Below are 16,177 nucleotides of genomic sequence, written 5' to 3'. Positions count from 1 at the left end.
CAACAATGCTTCATTGCTAAGTACACTTTACCGCGGCGTAGTCCCTAAGATTCGGATGTTGCTAGACACCGCCAGCAATGGAAATTTTCTCAACAAGGATGTTGATGAAGGTTGAGACCTGGTGGAGAACTTAGCCCAATCTGATGGGCACTACACTGAGGAGTATGATCGCACCATACGATCATCCGGAGAGGACTATTCGAAGTATAAGCGAGACATGAAAGCCCTCAATGAAAAATTGGACAGACTACTCAACCAGCAACAATATGTCCATTCTGTCTCAGAGGAAGACCAGATTCAGCAGCAAGACGGGGAGAATACTCAGCAAGAGGATATGAACTACATCAACAATCAAGGGGGTTACAATAAAGGGTACAATAACTACAAACCAAACCCGAATCTCTCTTAGTAACCCTAATGTTGCTAATCCTCATGATCAAATCTACCCATCCGCAGTCGAAGGGAACCAGGGACAGCCAAAGCCCTTTGTCCAATACAATCAAAGCTTTGCTCCTAAACAGCAGTACTCCAGCACTTACCACCAACCAATGGCACCACCTGGATACAAACCAAAGCAGGATCACAGAACCAACCTCAGGAGGCTGACCTATGCGGCTTGATTCAGCAAATCATCCAAGACCAAGCATCGACAGCGATGGACAACGTGAAACCATTTGCTGAAATGAGCACCAAAATCGACTCTGGGTACAATGACCTCAATGCTAAGTACGACTCCCTAAATACTAAGTTAAGATACCTTGAGGGCCAACCCATCACACAACTGCCTTAAAAGCATGGCCAGCTACCAGGTAAATCTGTTCAGAACCCAAAGGATTATGCTACTGCCCAGGTAATCTTTGTCGATGATGTAGATGATTACCTCACTGAGGACAGTGCCGATCAAAATAGGGAGGATATGGATCTGGGACAACCCATCCCGCGGACCCCACTAGCCCACCGCTAGCTGCCCCAGCGGACCGTCTGTGGACCGTCTGTGGACCCTGCTAGCCCACCGCTAGCCGTCCAACAGACTCCAAACTGGCCCTGCAGGGCATCGATCCTAACCCATCACTGTGGATATCCCAATCCACCAGTAGGTTATTGGTGCACCAGGCGTTCCTCGAACCCTGGTCCCCACCCTTTAACAACCTTCCCACAGGACAAGTTGCCACCAATTGAGCTGCAGATCAATTAGTGACAGCTTGTCCTGTGGGAAGGTTGTTAAAGGGTGGGTACCAGGGTTCGAGGAACGCCTGGCGCACCAATAACCTACTGGTGGATTATGTGAGTTAATCCACAGTGATGTGTTAGGATCGATGCCCTGCAGGGCCAGCCTATGGGGGCAACTAGCAGTGAGGCAAGTGAGGTCCACGGACGGGTTGTCACATAAAAATCAATTTTTATGTGACAACCCATCCCACGGACCCCACTATCCCACCGCTAGCTGCCCCAATGGACCGTCCGTAGGCCCTGCTAGCCCACCGCTAGCCGTCGAACAGACTCCAAGCTGGCCCTGCAGGGCATCGATCCTAACCCATCACTGTGGAAATCCACATCCACCAGTAGGTTATTGGTGCGCCAGGCGTTCCTCGAACCCTGGTCCTCACCCATTAACAACCTTCCCACAGGACAAGTTACCACCAATTGACCTGCAGATCAATTGGTGACAGCTTGTCCTGTGGGAAGGTTGTTAAAGGGTGGGGACCAGGGTTCGAGGAACGCCTGGCGCACCAATAACCTACTGGGTGATTGGGATATCCACAGTGATGGGTTAGGATCGATGCCCTGCAGGGCCAGCTTGGAGTCTGTTGGACGGCTAGCGGTGGGCTAGCAGGGTCCATAGACGGTCCGTTGGGGCAGCTAGGGTGGGCTAGTGGGGTCCGCGGGACGGGTTGTCACAGGAACATAGTGAGATCTATGAGCACCAATACTACTTATTCGAGTATCAACCCGATCCTACACTCGATCAGACCGATTGAGTTGGCGAATGAGCACCAGCTCGAGAATCGCTAACCGATGCGTCACTCGAGGGTGAACCTGATGCTTTACCCGATGATGGTGATTGGATGAGCCATCAGACAGACGTCCAGATGACAGATCGATCTGAACTTCCAGCGACAGAGGAAGGGGAGTTGGAGGAAAGATTCAGAGCAGTTCTTGACATCCAATTAGATGCGCTTGCTGAGCGTATGTATAACTGGAAAGCCCCCCCCCCCCTCCTAAGTTTTTTCCACCACACACTCTTAGAGAGGAAATTATCAAAGAGACGGCTCATCAGGAGATAGAAGTAAAGGAAGCTGTTAAGGAAATTGAGAATGCAATCTTGAGGAGTGGAGAGTGTTTAGATCCTGAACTGAGGATTAATGCGAAACTGGAGGACCCCGGCTCCTTCACTCTGCCATGTTCAATAGGCCTTCGGATCTACACCAATTTTCTGTGCGATTTGAGAGCTTCAGTTAGTATCATGCCACTTTCAGTTACCAACAAGATGGGTTTCAGCAGTTTTAAACCAAGTAGCCTATATGTGTTCCTACCTGATAGGACAATTAGGCATCCGCATGGTATCCTGGAAAACCTGCCTCAGGATCGGAAAAGTGGAGAATCCCACATATTCATGGTCCTTGACATGGATAAAGAACCAGAAGAACCAGAGGATCGGAAGACCATTCTTGGCAACAGTAGGTGCGATGATAGATGTGAAAAAGGGACAGATCAGCATTGAGCATGGAGAACACATCAAAATAAAATTTGACATCAAGAATGGAATAAAAAGGCCAGCCATCGATGGTAAGGTCTTCTCCATCCAAGCGATACCAAAGATAATCAAGCATTGCAAAGAAGTTCACATTGCCTTTGCTGTAGAACCATGGCAAGAACCGGAGAGTCCATTGAATAAGTCTGCTACAATGGAGAAGATTCTAAAACCTCTCCCTCCCAAAAATGCTTGAAGAGCATAAAAAGTAAATCTTAGTGACTTAAAACAAGCTCACTTGGGAGGAGGTCCCAAAGGTATCTTTTAATCTCTTCTTATTTAAGTTTAAGATACTTTTACTATCTTATTTTGTTTAATTTGGATTTTACAATAGTTTTATGTTTCTTTAAGTTTATTCAAAATATATATATATATATATATATATTAAAAGAAGAGAAAATAGAAATTTTAGGGAACCCGAGGCTGTACCCTAATATGTACCCGACGCGCCTGATCGTGTTCCTACTCGGGTGGCGAGTGGAGTCCGAATTCCCCAAAACCCTAACCTACTCTCCGTGAAACCCTAGCGGCTGCCTCTTCTATTTAAGGGGACCAAACCTCTTTTCCCCAACATCACAAACCGATAAGTCCTCAAAACTCTTTAGCTTCCATCTTTCTATTTTTCTCTCAAAGTCGAGTACTCTAAGATTTTTGGGAACTAACCCTATTGATCTCGAGTTTAGCTTTTTTTTTTTCTTCTCAAGGAATCACCTATGGCTCCGAAGATCAGAACCTACAAGAAGAAGGGAACCACTTCCACCTCCGCCGCTGCCAGAACAGAAGAGGGAAGCGACCTTGCTCGTGATCCCCAGGGACGAGATGACGTTTCGCATACCCAAGCGATGGGTGGACGTTTCCCATCCCCAACCCGATGCTCAACACGATCCGCCACCCGAGGGGATACTCGAGCACCCGATCGTGTGGATACTCGTGTTTGCTCACCAAGCCCGGTGGTGAGCGCCGTCCGCAGATCTCCACGACGTAGGGACCTGTCTACGTCGGAGAGAACAGTTACCGATCTGATGGAAGTCGACTCAGTCACCGATGGAGGAAGACCGGAGGAGAACCAAATCTCCTACTCGAGACGCAGAGCTGCTGTCGCGAGGGGGAAGAGATTGGCTTCCGAAATGGCTGAGAAGGTGGCCGAGAGAGCAGCGGAAGAAGAAGACCAACACACGGATGGTGAGAGTACTGACCAAGAGGAGGAGCAGCGACAACGTACCCCGATGGCGTCAAGGAGGTTGAAGCAGAAAGAAATAGAAACGCCGGCAAAGCTGTTCAAGGTTCCCCGCAAGATGAGCTTTGTTGGAACCCGCTATCCCCACCGCGAGATGATGAAACAGTTGGGGATCGTGAAAGATGTCGAGTTCCTCTTCAACATGTGCCACCTGGCCCAGATGATGCGGGCCAACCTAGAAGCATACGACGAGGAGACGGTTCACTTCCTTGCCACGATACAGTTACACTAATTTGAAGACCACCCGAAGCTGCTACCCGATGGGGGATCGGGTTCATCACCTTCTCAGTGCGCAATAAGGAATATCGGCTTAGTTTTAAGGAGATGGAGGAGCTGTATGGTTTCAAGGCTGGTCATGGGGGGGGCTATGGAGGTAGACAAGCAAGAGATGAAATCCCTATAGCTGACAATAAGAGATAAGCTTCCTTACAAGTCCACAGGCTCTAAATCTGCTTAAATTAGGAGCCATGTCCTAAGGTATTTTCACAAATCCACAAATCCTTAGCATGCACTTTATTCGCTAGGAAGGAAACTGGGAATGTAAACGATCATGAGCTTCAACTTCTAGACATAGCCTTGTGTGGAATCATGGATAATGCTAGGGATGGTACACAACTGGTGGGGGATGTAGCGAATACTAGCATGGTCTTCGTATTGCTGACCAGTTCTTGTATTATAAGGCTTGGGCCATGAAAACCGAGAGGCGAGAAAAGATCTGGAGAAATCTCCATAGGAGGACTGGTTACCCCTATCTTAGTGGCTTGGGATGTACCTCTCAAGGGGGTTATACACGAACCAAGGTGGTTGGACGTCGAGTACCTCACCTTGGCGAGGTTCCTGGCATACGAGAGGCCAAATGAGAAGTTGCTTTTCAGGTTCGTGCACCCCATGCTTGGAGCTGCTTAGATGGTCTTGCCTAACGTGACAACCACAATAATTCGGCTAGGCGCAAACATCGATTTCAGACCTCCTCCTGAGGAAGGATCAGAAGCTGAAGAGAGTGAGCCAAAAAGTCAAGGACAGTGAGACGACTTGGAAGACTATGATTTTGAGGAGTATGTTTTCTCTAAAAGCAACCAGCAGGGGTGAGAAAAGCACACAAGAAGATCTGGTGGTTGAAAAGGATGAACAAGTTCCTAGAAAGGAAAATAAAAGATCTTACCGGAACAGTAAAGGTGATTGAAGGTCAGATTAGGGAGCTATAAGACAAGGCAAGTTGTGCCTCAGCTCCCACTCCTGCATACGCACCCACATAGATGGAGAGGAGCGGATCACTAGGAGGGATCCGGGCTTTAGCGCCTAAAGAACCTCATAGAGCGTCGTTGTACGAGCCACGAGCAGAGGAGGATGGCACCAAACAAGATAGGTCACGGAGAGGAGAAGCCACTCAGATTCCTATCCGACACCTCACTCGATGGGTTACACGATGCCCTATTCGATGCCTCCATCGAGCACCCATTCGGGTGAACACTCAGGTACCTTCCCTCAGCCTTACCAGATGCCATACCCAATGCCGTACCCGATGCATCTTACAAGCAACTACACGGGTGACCATTCTGGGCCTTTTCCACCATATCCATCATACTACCCGATACCCTACCCGGTAGCTATAGTTTTAGTATCCATTTAGGAAGAGATTGATATGATTTCAAGGCTTTAATGTCTATTATCAATTATTTTAGGTATCAAAAAAGTTTTACAGGTTTTATAGCAAAAAGGACCAAAAGACAAAGAAAATACGTTTTAGAAAAGATTCAGAGCTTTAATGTACGGGCAACGTTTGAAGAACTTACAGAACTCACATTTCATCGAGCTTGGAGTCTATAGAAAGCTAGAAGAGTCATCGTTCTTCTCGAAGAGGAATCAAGTTAATCCGATCACTCATGAGGACGTTATGCCCGATTTACCAAAACGTGTTATAAGACGACGAGAAGCCAAGTGGACTTTATTGACGGCCCGATTAGCAACCATCACGGCGGCCCGGCCCGGAGGAATCACAACGGTCTAGAACTTTCCTCAGCCGCTCTGTCCTGCACTCAACAAGAAAAGACGTTTCTACCCATACAAACCCTAATCCAAGGCAAAACCCTATAAATACTCATCTAAACCTAAGGTTTAGGATGTGCCTTCATTGTGCCTCCAAAGAGACGACGACCAGAAGAACAGCCACGACTAGCAGCCCTCTCTTGTCCCTCTCCTTGAACTCTTGAAGTTCACCAACTCTTTTTCTTTCTTTTGTTCGTTTGTTACATTAGTTTTCATAAGGAAGAAGATCCTACACTTTGTTTGACAATCGTTGAAGTAATATCTAAAACCCTTTTCTCTATTTATTCTTTTTTGTTTATGAATTGTTTAAACCTTGCTTTGATGATTCCCTTAAACATGCTAGAGTAGTTCTCTAGTTGGGTTTAAAGGGATAATCAAAGGGGGGAGATGATCTTAGTTTATGTGGCAATTTTTAGAGTTTGTTAGATTTAAATTTTGTTTATTCTATGCTTTAATTCTAAATCTTTGCTTAATGCTTTAACCTCATGAACTAACTATGATCTAATGTGTGTGTGCGTTGCCAAAAACTTGCATGTGTGCTTGACCTAGCTTAGATGTGTGAGTTATCATAGGAAGCACATACCACTTACCTATGGAACTTCATGGATTAGAATCGAACCTGTTTTAAATGCTTTGATCTATGCGTCGTTGCTTGCGAAAATTGAGTCTCGGGGTATAGGGATTTTATACGGTTAGCTTGTGATCGATAAGTTAATGGTTCATTCGTGTTTCGTAGTCCGAGTTTTAGATAAGCAAACTAATCCTAAACTTTCCTAGATAGATAGATCATTGATCTCCTGCGATTTCCCTTGATGCCCAACGCTTGTCTTATTTATTTTTCTTGCTTTTTATTTACGTTTATTGCTTACTTACGACCGTGACAACCAAAACCCTCATTTTATTTAGTCCTAGCCTTACATCTCTTCCGACGAATTCTCTAAACAGCAACTCTCTCTCTCTGTGGGATCGATCCTTAAATACTAATACCGATTAGCTGTGTACTTTCAGCCGTCGTGTGGTCTTTTTAAGGTAAAAGATTTGGAGTGAAAACCACACACATCAAAGCTTTTTGGCGCCGTTGCCGGGGAGAGATTGTTGTTTACAAGAGTCTAAGAACTAGAGTAACGTCTGGGACACCTTGCTTTTTAATTTTTATTTTTGATTTTTATTGTTTCATGAGAACTTGAGGATGAACCTCGACGCTCTCCCAGGAGATTTTGAGAATCTCACAATCGCACAGCTCATGTGACATATCGAGCCACAGACAGAGACCCATCCGGTCCACAAGCCCATTCGATGCACGGTTATGGCATTGGTCACTCTCGACCAGTCCATGTACCACCATCTAGGTGCCCTTGTCGCCGTTCTTTCACTCGACCATCTCAAGGCCAAGCACTAGGACCAGCTTATTCACCTTATGACCCAGCTGACCATTCTTACACGCCGTACCACACGGACGTACCATGCTTTGCAACGGACCAGTACCTTAATCCGCAAGAAGTCATGCATGTCGATGTCAATGAAAACTTTTTCTATGACACTCGAAAACCAATCACTTCAAGGAGCTCTCATACTGAAGACAAGCTCATGAAAATGATAGAAGAACTTATATCAAGTCAAGAGGAGGCTTATAGAGTTCTAAATGCAAAATTGGATAAGATGAGTATTGAGTTTGGAGCTAAACTCGAGATTATCACCAAGGACGTTACACGCTTGGAGGAACAAATCAATGCGATCAACAACCAAGTTTTAGACCATATGGAGGATATACAAGATCATGGAACGAATCTTATCAACATGGGTTACACCATTGACACCATCGAGAGCCGCTTAGAGTGGAAAGTAGAAGCCATATTCAACAAATCCGGTGAACACAATAATTGGAGTGATGATCAATTATATCAACCTACTGATGCTGAAGAAGGATATGGAGTCTCACATGAGTTTCCAACTTATCCTAACAAGTCCAAGGATTGGACTAGAGAAAATGATTACCCAACCGGTGAGGAAGAAACTTATTTTTTGAGGAAAGAGCTATAAAAGGCCAGTATGAAGATTTGCCAAGAGAGAATGATGAGTCCTATGATCCATCATCTGCCAAAGAAGATGGAGAAGAAGAGCCCAATGCGTTCTACTGTTGCATGACATATCAGATCCCTAATGAAGAAGTTACTGAATACCACAATTTTCGACAATTTCAACACCAAGAAGAAGCTTTCTACCAAGGTAACCCTAGAACCCGACCATTTCCAGTCACCGTCCAAGAAGACTTCTACTGTTGCATGACATATGATGTTTATGAAGATTGGGAACCTGTCCCAAATCACCGTCCAAGCCGTTTTCAAAGACTTTATCCAAGGAGAGCCGAAACTAATTTAAACCGGTCCTACCGAGACCCTTTCTGACTCCCACAAGACAATTTTCGAAAGTCTACACAACAGATAGATGAGGAAAAAAATATGTTGAACCTAATAAGTTAGTTAGCAGACTTTCAAGATGAGATGATGAGGATGCTACATGAGAATCTTGACAAAGTCCAATCTGATCTTTCAGGAAAAATGGATGACATTGCTTTTGAAGTTAAAAGAATAGAAGCGGAAAGATCTAAAGATGCTGCAACCATGGAGAGAAGACTCTATTGTCTTGAAGAAGAACAAGAGAGACATCTCAAGAGTGCCCAATATAATGCTATCAACATTAGAGACTTGGCCAAAGAAGTTTCAGACTTAACAAAGGACCATGAGTCCAAGTTTGGGATTTTAATCAACAACGATTTAGACACAAGGAGATGTGTGCAGAAGCTTGAGAAACGAGCCTATGAAGCTGAGAGGAAGATGTTTGGTCTCGGTTATGAACAAAAACGTTTTGGAGAAGTCTTATCCGAAAAGTTTGAATTCACAAAGGAGAGCCACAAGTTGCTTAAGGAGATTGAATCCGAACTAAAAGGGAAGAAACAAGACTTTGCTGCTAATATTGAGTACCTAACCTCACGTGTTGCTGGACACAAGGAACAAGAAACTCGACTCGATGAGGAGGAAGGAGAAGAAAAGGAAACTCTATTCGAAAAAGGAAAACATTCATGTTTCCTTTTAGAAAAAGGAAAATTTTCTTTTACAAGAACACAAGAGAATTTCGTGGAGAACAAGCTACAAGGTTCCATGGAGGTCGAAACCCTCAACCTTAACTCATGTGAGACCTCTCAACAAGGAGAAAAAGAATCAACACCCCATGTTGCTTGTAACACCGTCACAACCTTCAAAGGAACCCAACCTTTGCAAGAACTTGAAGAAGGGGAGATTTATGAAGAAGAAGATGAGCTATTCAAGGGAACACAGTTTCAACATCAACCACGTGGTCTCACCCTCTTGAACAACCGTTGGTACCCACACATGATAAGCCTAAGAGATCTCAGAGATTTCAACCTAGCAGTTGGGAGACTTCCCCAAGATACCACTTTCACAGAAGCTTGTTCTATTTATCATATTGACCGGTTCTTTCTTGAGAGTTGTGAGTCAATGAAGGAGATGAAAGAGCTATATGATCAAGCCTTACACTACCCACGGCCGTTCAATACACTACACAAAGTGGAGAGCCTTGGCTGATTCCTCATCACTTACTATATCAATGGAGTTAAATTCGAAGAGCATTATGTGATTCCGGTTCATGTATCAACATCATGTCAACCGATGCTGCTAAGAAGATTGGCTTGAGACACTTACAACCTTCGGACATACGCATAGGACTCGCCAATTCCTCATTCACAGTTCCCGAATGAATGGTCTGAGACATTCATGTGAGAGTTGGAATCTGCAATGTTCCAACCGATTTTTAAGTTATCAATGCTGAGGAAGGAAGATTTACACCACTTATCCTTGGAGGAGCATTCCTAGCCACAGCTGGAGCCGTCATGGACTGGCCAAAGCGAAGAATGACTCTCACCAACATCAATGGAGACATTTTCTACGAACCATTCAACTCGACGATGTAGAGAAGAAGATTATGCTAGAGAGCCACCTGATGCCTACATTGGAGAAAGATCCAAGAGAGCTTGTCTAAGGACAACCGACTCTCCTCATCCTGCTTGAGAAAGCAAGCTAACGTCGAGCCAACGACGTTAAACAAGTGCGCTTCTTAGGAGGTAACCCATGTCTAGTAAGTTTTTATTTTTATGATTTATTTTCTTTTACTTTTAATATTTTTGCATTTTAGTTTCAGGTTAATAAAAAAACAAAATTGAAAAATAGAAAATGGAAAAGCTAAAAAAAAATGAAGGAAGAAGAAGGTCCATGGATTGGCAATACACCATGACTAGTGGCAAGCACCACCTACTGACCGGCTATGTTCAACATGACCGAAGCAAGCCGAAGGCAACGGATCAATCACAATCCTCATGTGATTGATGCCGAGAGTCCCCACCAGCCATACCAACCGATGCCATGTACCATGACCGACGTACCGTGTACCATGTACCATGCCCACCGTACCAGCTGCTATTGTCTGCGACCGTTCACCGTGTACCGCGAGACAACTCCAAACCACCACCATCCTCACCACCAACCATCACCATTCTTTTACTTAGGTATGTTTTTGTTATTTTTATTTTATCATTATTATTGATGGTTTTAGGTTTTTGTTTCAAGGAGGATGCATTTAGAGATATCAAACACAATTCGAATGAACTTAGCCTAGTTCATATTCGATGTCAAGCAACCAAAGGAAGTACAAACGGTTAGTCACCACATTTTCATTCCACAGCCGACCTGTAGACAATTTTCGGGCAACCATTGAACGTCTAAGAGTCGACAAACATCATTCCATCAAGGTGACATTGTTCTTAAACCCTACACTTTTCTTTATGATTTGTAATCCTCAACTCTTTCTTTTTTCTCACCGAGGACGGTGTGATTTAAGTCTGGGGGGAAGGATGTTCCAACATATACTAATGCTACTTTCTATTTTGTTGACTTGAGACCTTTTTCCACTTTTTACATCAATAATTTTGACGTTTTTATCGAATCACATTTTCTTTATTGAGCCAAAACTAGTAGGGGATTATGATCTTATTCTAACGGTTTATTTGATTTGGATTAACACTTTTATGACTCTTGATTATGCTTGACAACAGAACCAAAGTTTGGAAATACTGTGAGCCGACACAACAATCCCTAAAGTCCCTATTCGATGGATATTCAGATGATCTAACGTTGTCTCTAACTTTTAGAGGACCTAAACCGGACTTAATTATCAAGCCCTGGGAATTGGTATACATTGGACTAGATCTCTACATTCAAGCCACACAAGACATTGCACTTCTTCAAAAGTATGTTCCCCTCTCTCTACCCTTCAATACTCTAAAAAAATAATAAAAAAAAATAAATAAAAAGAGAGAAGAAAAGAATAAGGATATAGGTAGCAAAGAAGTGAGCCAAGGGATGTCACGCAAAACCCGTGCATACTTTGGATTTCATGGAAGCCTGTCCAATAAAAAAAAAGAGCAAGGGATCTATAAAAACAAAATGATACCCTAGAAAATTAGGGAGAAATAGATTCCTTGGAAGTGAGAAAAGGGAGAGGAAAGGAATCATATGAAGAAAGTCTTGGCTTGAAGAGAGTCGACAAGCCTTTGCTCGATTTTTCCATGGTAAGATTTCACTTTTTATTATTGTTTAATTTAAGTAAAGAGATGACAATGGAGATTCTGGAAACTTTAAAGAATTGTGGGATCAAAGAGTGTTGATGATTCTCATGGTGGATTACAAATGTAAGTTCCTAATGTCAAGGCGAAGAAGAGTGCAAAGACAATATCCCCAAAGATAAGTGAATTCTCATTATTTTCAAAACCTCTTTTCCATGACTTATTTTGATTATTTGCTTGAGGACAAGAAAAGTCTAAGTCTGGGGGAGTTGATAACATCATTATTTTACCCATTTTAGCTATAGTTTTAGTATGCATTTAGGAAGAGATTGATATGATTTCAAGGCTTTAATGTCTATTATCAATTATTTTAGGTTTCAAGAAGGTTTTACAGGTTTTATAGCAAAAAGGACCAAAAAACAAGGAAAATACGTTTTAGGAAAAATTCAGAGATTTACAGTACGGGCAACTTTTGAAGAACATCCAGAACTCACATTTCAACGAGCTTGGTGTCTATGGAAATCTGGAAGAGTCATCTTTCTCCTCGAAGTGAAATCAAGTCAATCCGATCACATTAGGAAGTTATGCCCGATTTACCGAAACGTGTTAAAAACCGACGAGAAGATAAGTTTGAAGCCAAGTGGACTTTAAAGACGGCCCGATTAGCAACCATTACGGCGGCCCGGCCCGGAGGAGTCACGACGGTCCAGAACTTTCCTCAGCCGCTCCTTGTTCTGCACTCAACAAGAAAAGACATTTCTACCCTTACAAACCCTAATCCAAGGCAAAACCCTAAAAATACTCATCTAAACCTAGGGTTTAGGGTGTGCCTTCACCGTGCCTCCAAAGAGCCGATGACCAGAAGGACAGCCACGACCAGCAGCCCTCTCTCGACTCTCTCCTTGAAGCCTTGAAGTTCACCAACTCTCTTTCTCTTTCTTTTGTTCGTTTGTTACATTAGGTTTCATAAGGAAGAAGATCCTACACTTTGTTTGACAATCATTGAAGTAATATCTAAAACCCTTTTCTCTATTTATTCTTTTATGTTTATGAATTGTTTAAATCTTGTTTTGATGATTCCCTTAAACATGCTAGAGTAGTTCTCTAGTTAGGTTTAATGGGATAATCAAAGGGGGAATATGATCTTAGTTTAGGTGGCAATTTTTAGGGTTTGTTAGATTTAAATTCTGTTTATTCTATGCTTTAATTCTAAGTCTTTGCTTAATGCTTTAAGTTAGCTTCATGAACTAACTATGATCTAAACTGTGTGTGCGTCGCCAAAAACTTGCATGTTTGGTTGACCTAGCTTAGATGTGTGAGGTATCATAGGAAGCACATACCACTTACCTATGGAATTTCATGGATTAGAATCGAACCTGTTTTAAATGCTTTGATCTATGCGTCGTTGCTTGCAAAAATTGAGTCTCGGAGTATAGGGATTTTAGACGGTTATCTTGTGATCGATAAGTTAACGGTTCATTCGTGTTTCGTAGTCCGAGTTTTAGATAAACAAACTAATCCTAAACTTTCCTAGATAGATAGATCATCGATCCCCTGCGATTTCTCTTGATGCCCAACGCTTGTCTTATTTATTTTTTTTGCTTTTTATTTACGTTTATTGCTTACTTACGACCGTGACAACCAAACCCCCATTTTATTAAGTCCTAGCCTTACATCTCTTCCGACGGATTCTCTAAACAACAACTCTCTCTCTCTCTGTGGGATCCATCCTTAATTACTACTACCGATTAGCTGTGCACTTTCAGCCGTCATGTGGTCTTTTTAAGGTAAAAGATTTAGAGTGAAAAACCACACACATCACCGACCAACCCCTCGGATGCTGGTCCGGAGCAGGTCTGTGCACATTACCAAACTTTCTAATGAGAAAACCCCGGCACCTGCTGAAGCCGGCGACGACCCTGGGTACACTTTAGCGAGCATGGAGGCTGCCACAACCTCCTTCTTCACCAACCAATGAGGTACCACCTTTATCCGCACCATTGTTTATACCATTGCATTGTGTTTTATTTTCTTTGTGTGATTCTCATATTTCTTTTTCAGACTTTTATTTACACAAGGGACTGTGTAATTTAAGTTTGGGGAGGGTCTGAGAACATAATTAACATTGTGTTTTAGATTCTTATTTTCTTATTGCAAATTTTTGCATTCTAGTTTTATTTGCATATAAATAAATAAAAAACCTAAAAAAAAAAGTGTTCATGTAGTTTCATTCACATATTAGGATTAAGTCTAGACTGCTTCATATAGGATTGTTGCATATGCATTTTAGGGGACAATGATTAAAACCACCTTGTTTAAAGTCCAACTTTAGGATTGAAGTTATAGCACTTAATCACAGTTCATTGTTGCTTGATCAATATCTGGAAAAAATGAAGAATATTTGTTTAAAACCTTGTGTCTTTTAAATGTTTCTTCCACTTGTGTGAAACTTGCTTGAACATTGTATCATCTCTATATTATTGGACTTAACCTGAACTTAAATTATCTTGCTTATGGGACTTGAATGATTGCTCATGGTAACTCTAAATCTCGGGTTAGCACTCGATTTTTACCAATCTTTTTGCTTAACCCGAAATTGTTTTCCCCTACCCTTGAACCCAAACATTTTCTTTCAAGCTTTGTTGTGATTTGTTGAGTGAGGCCTTTTCATGTTTTGATGGTGCTATAGGTTGTGAAACCTTGAGAGTATTGTGAACGACAAAGAACTGGATCTTGTTTTAGCTAAGCTTAGAACCATTTGGATTAGCTAATAGAACCGGTTTTAAAAGATAGGTGGTTAGCATGTTTATTTGGGTTGGGTTGAGGATCAAAAGAGAAATAAAAGAAGAGAGTCCCTAAGGTTCAGTTTAATTAGCTCTAAGTCTCTAAGTAAAAAAAAAGTCCTGCTATAGTCTCCTAGAAAAGAAAAAAAGGAGAGAAACCAAAAAAAATAGGAGTATAGCAAAGAAAGAAATTTTTTTGTAAAAGAGAGCTAGCCTTTCAAAGTTAAAACCTTAGGGATTGTAAAAAAAAAGGAGTTAAAATCAAGGTTGTAGGCAGTTTTATTCTAGGGTGTTGGATAAAAAGAAAGTGAATGAGAAAATGGTAGATCATCAAGAGTTAAGCTTTGTATGCCTCAATTGTTCTCACTCTTAGATAGTTTTCATAACTGTCTAGCATTCCTTCTTTTGATAGTAAGCCACCTAAAGATATTGTTTGGAACCTACCTACCAAAAATCCTTACCCTTGAAACCGATTGAGCCTAATTCACTTTCTATTTGCAAGAATTCGCCAAATACCTTAATGAATGTTAAAGAGATGTTCTTTGGAATCGCAAGTCTTTACTGTTAGTTGGAGGATGAACTAGACCGATGCATGGTGATAAGCATAGAAAAATATTTGCAAGTATGTAGATTGATCTTAACACCGTTAAACTATCTTTAAGGACTATAGCTTGAATTTTGCTTGGTACTGATGTTCATATATTTTACCTTGTTTTCCCTTAGTATATTCACATCTTTTGCATCTTTTGCTATCCATTTTAACCATTATTGCATAGCTTTAGGACCAATCATACATTAGAGTTTAGTTGCATTGCATTTGCATCTTTTCATGCATAAACAGGTGATTTTGGAGCTTAAGGAGCATGGATGCAATGCTGAGGAGAAGTGAAGCAATCATGAGGAGGAAACAAGAGAGTTAAGGCTGAAGAACCAAGGTCCAGAGTCCAACTCGACCGCACACTCGACCAGACACTCGACAGTGTGCTGAGGAGGACTCGACCGAGTGGAGATTGCACGAGAGAAGCCAGCTCGACCTGCCACTCGACCGAGCACTGGTCGAGTTGACCGAGCCGTTGACTACTTTGACTTTTTGTATTTTTAGGGCTTCCACTCCTCTCCTATATAAAGCCTTGTACCTGCAGCCACCAAAAGAGTCCAGCTTTTTAGATATTCTCTAAACCTAGTTTTTACCCTTTTGGGAATTATTCCTTTTGCACTTTTATTTTTCTTAGATCTTGTACTTGAAAAAGACTAAATTCCTCAATATTGTTAGTTTCATAACTTTCTTAATATTGAGAATTTGAGTTTGATCCTTTGATTAATATTGAAGATCTTTGTTTCATCTTTCTAATAATGGAAGTTTCAATATTTTCTGGGTTTTTGACTTTGTTCGTCATGTATTGTTGTGAGTAGTTTGCTTAGGATCTTGAAGATGGGTTAGGATGGATTGATCTTGTGGTTTGTATGATTTGGTCAAGCTTGATTGTTGTAGATCTCTTCTAGGCTAGATGTTCTTAATGCTGATCCTGAACTGAGAGGTTAGGATATGATTTCAAGCTTCTTAGCATCACACCAATGTTTAAGAAGCATAGATAAGGCTAGATCTAGAGCTTACAATTAGGCTTACTAAGAGATTAGAGGTCTTGTTTGGTTTGAGATGTATTGCTTAATGCCTGCTTGTGTAAATTCTTTACTGTGTGAGAACAAGTCTAGAATTGCATAGG

This window comes from Camelina sativa, chromosome 15, assembly GCF_030686135.1.
Source record: "Camelina sativa cultivar CO46 ecotype springtype chromosome 15, ASM3068613v1".
Classification (NCBI taxonomy): domain Eukaryota; kingdom Viridiplantae; phylum Streptophyta; class Magnoliopsida; order Brassicales; family Brassicaceae; genus Camelina; species Camelina sativa.
Note: the sequence above shows the minus strand (reverse complement) of the source record.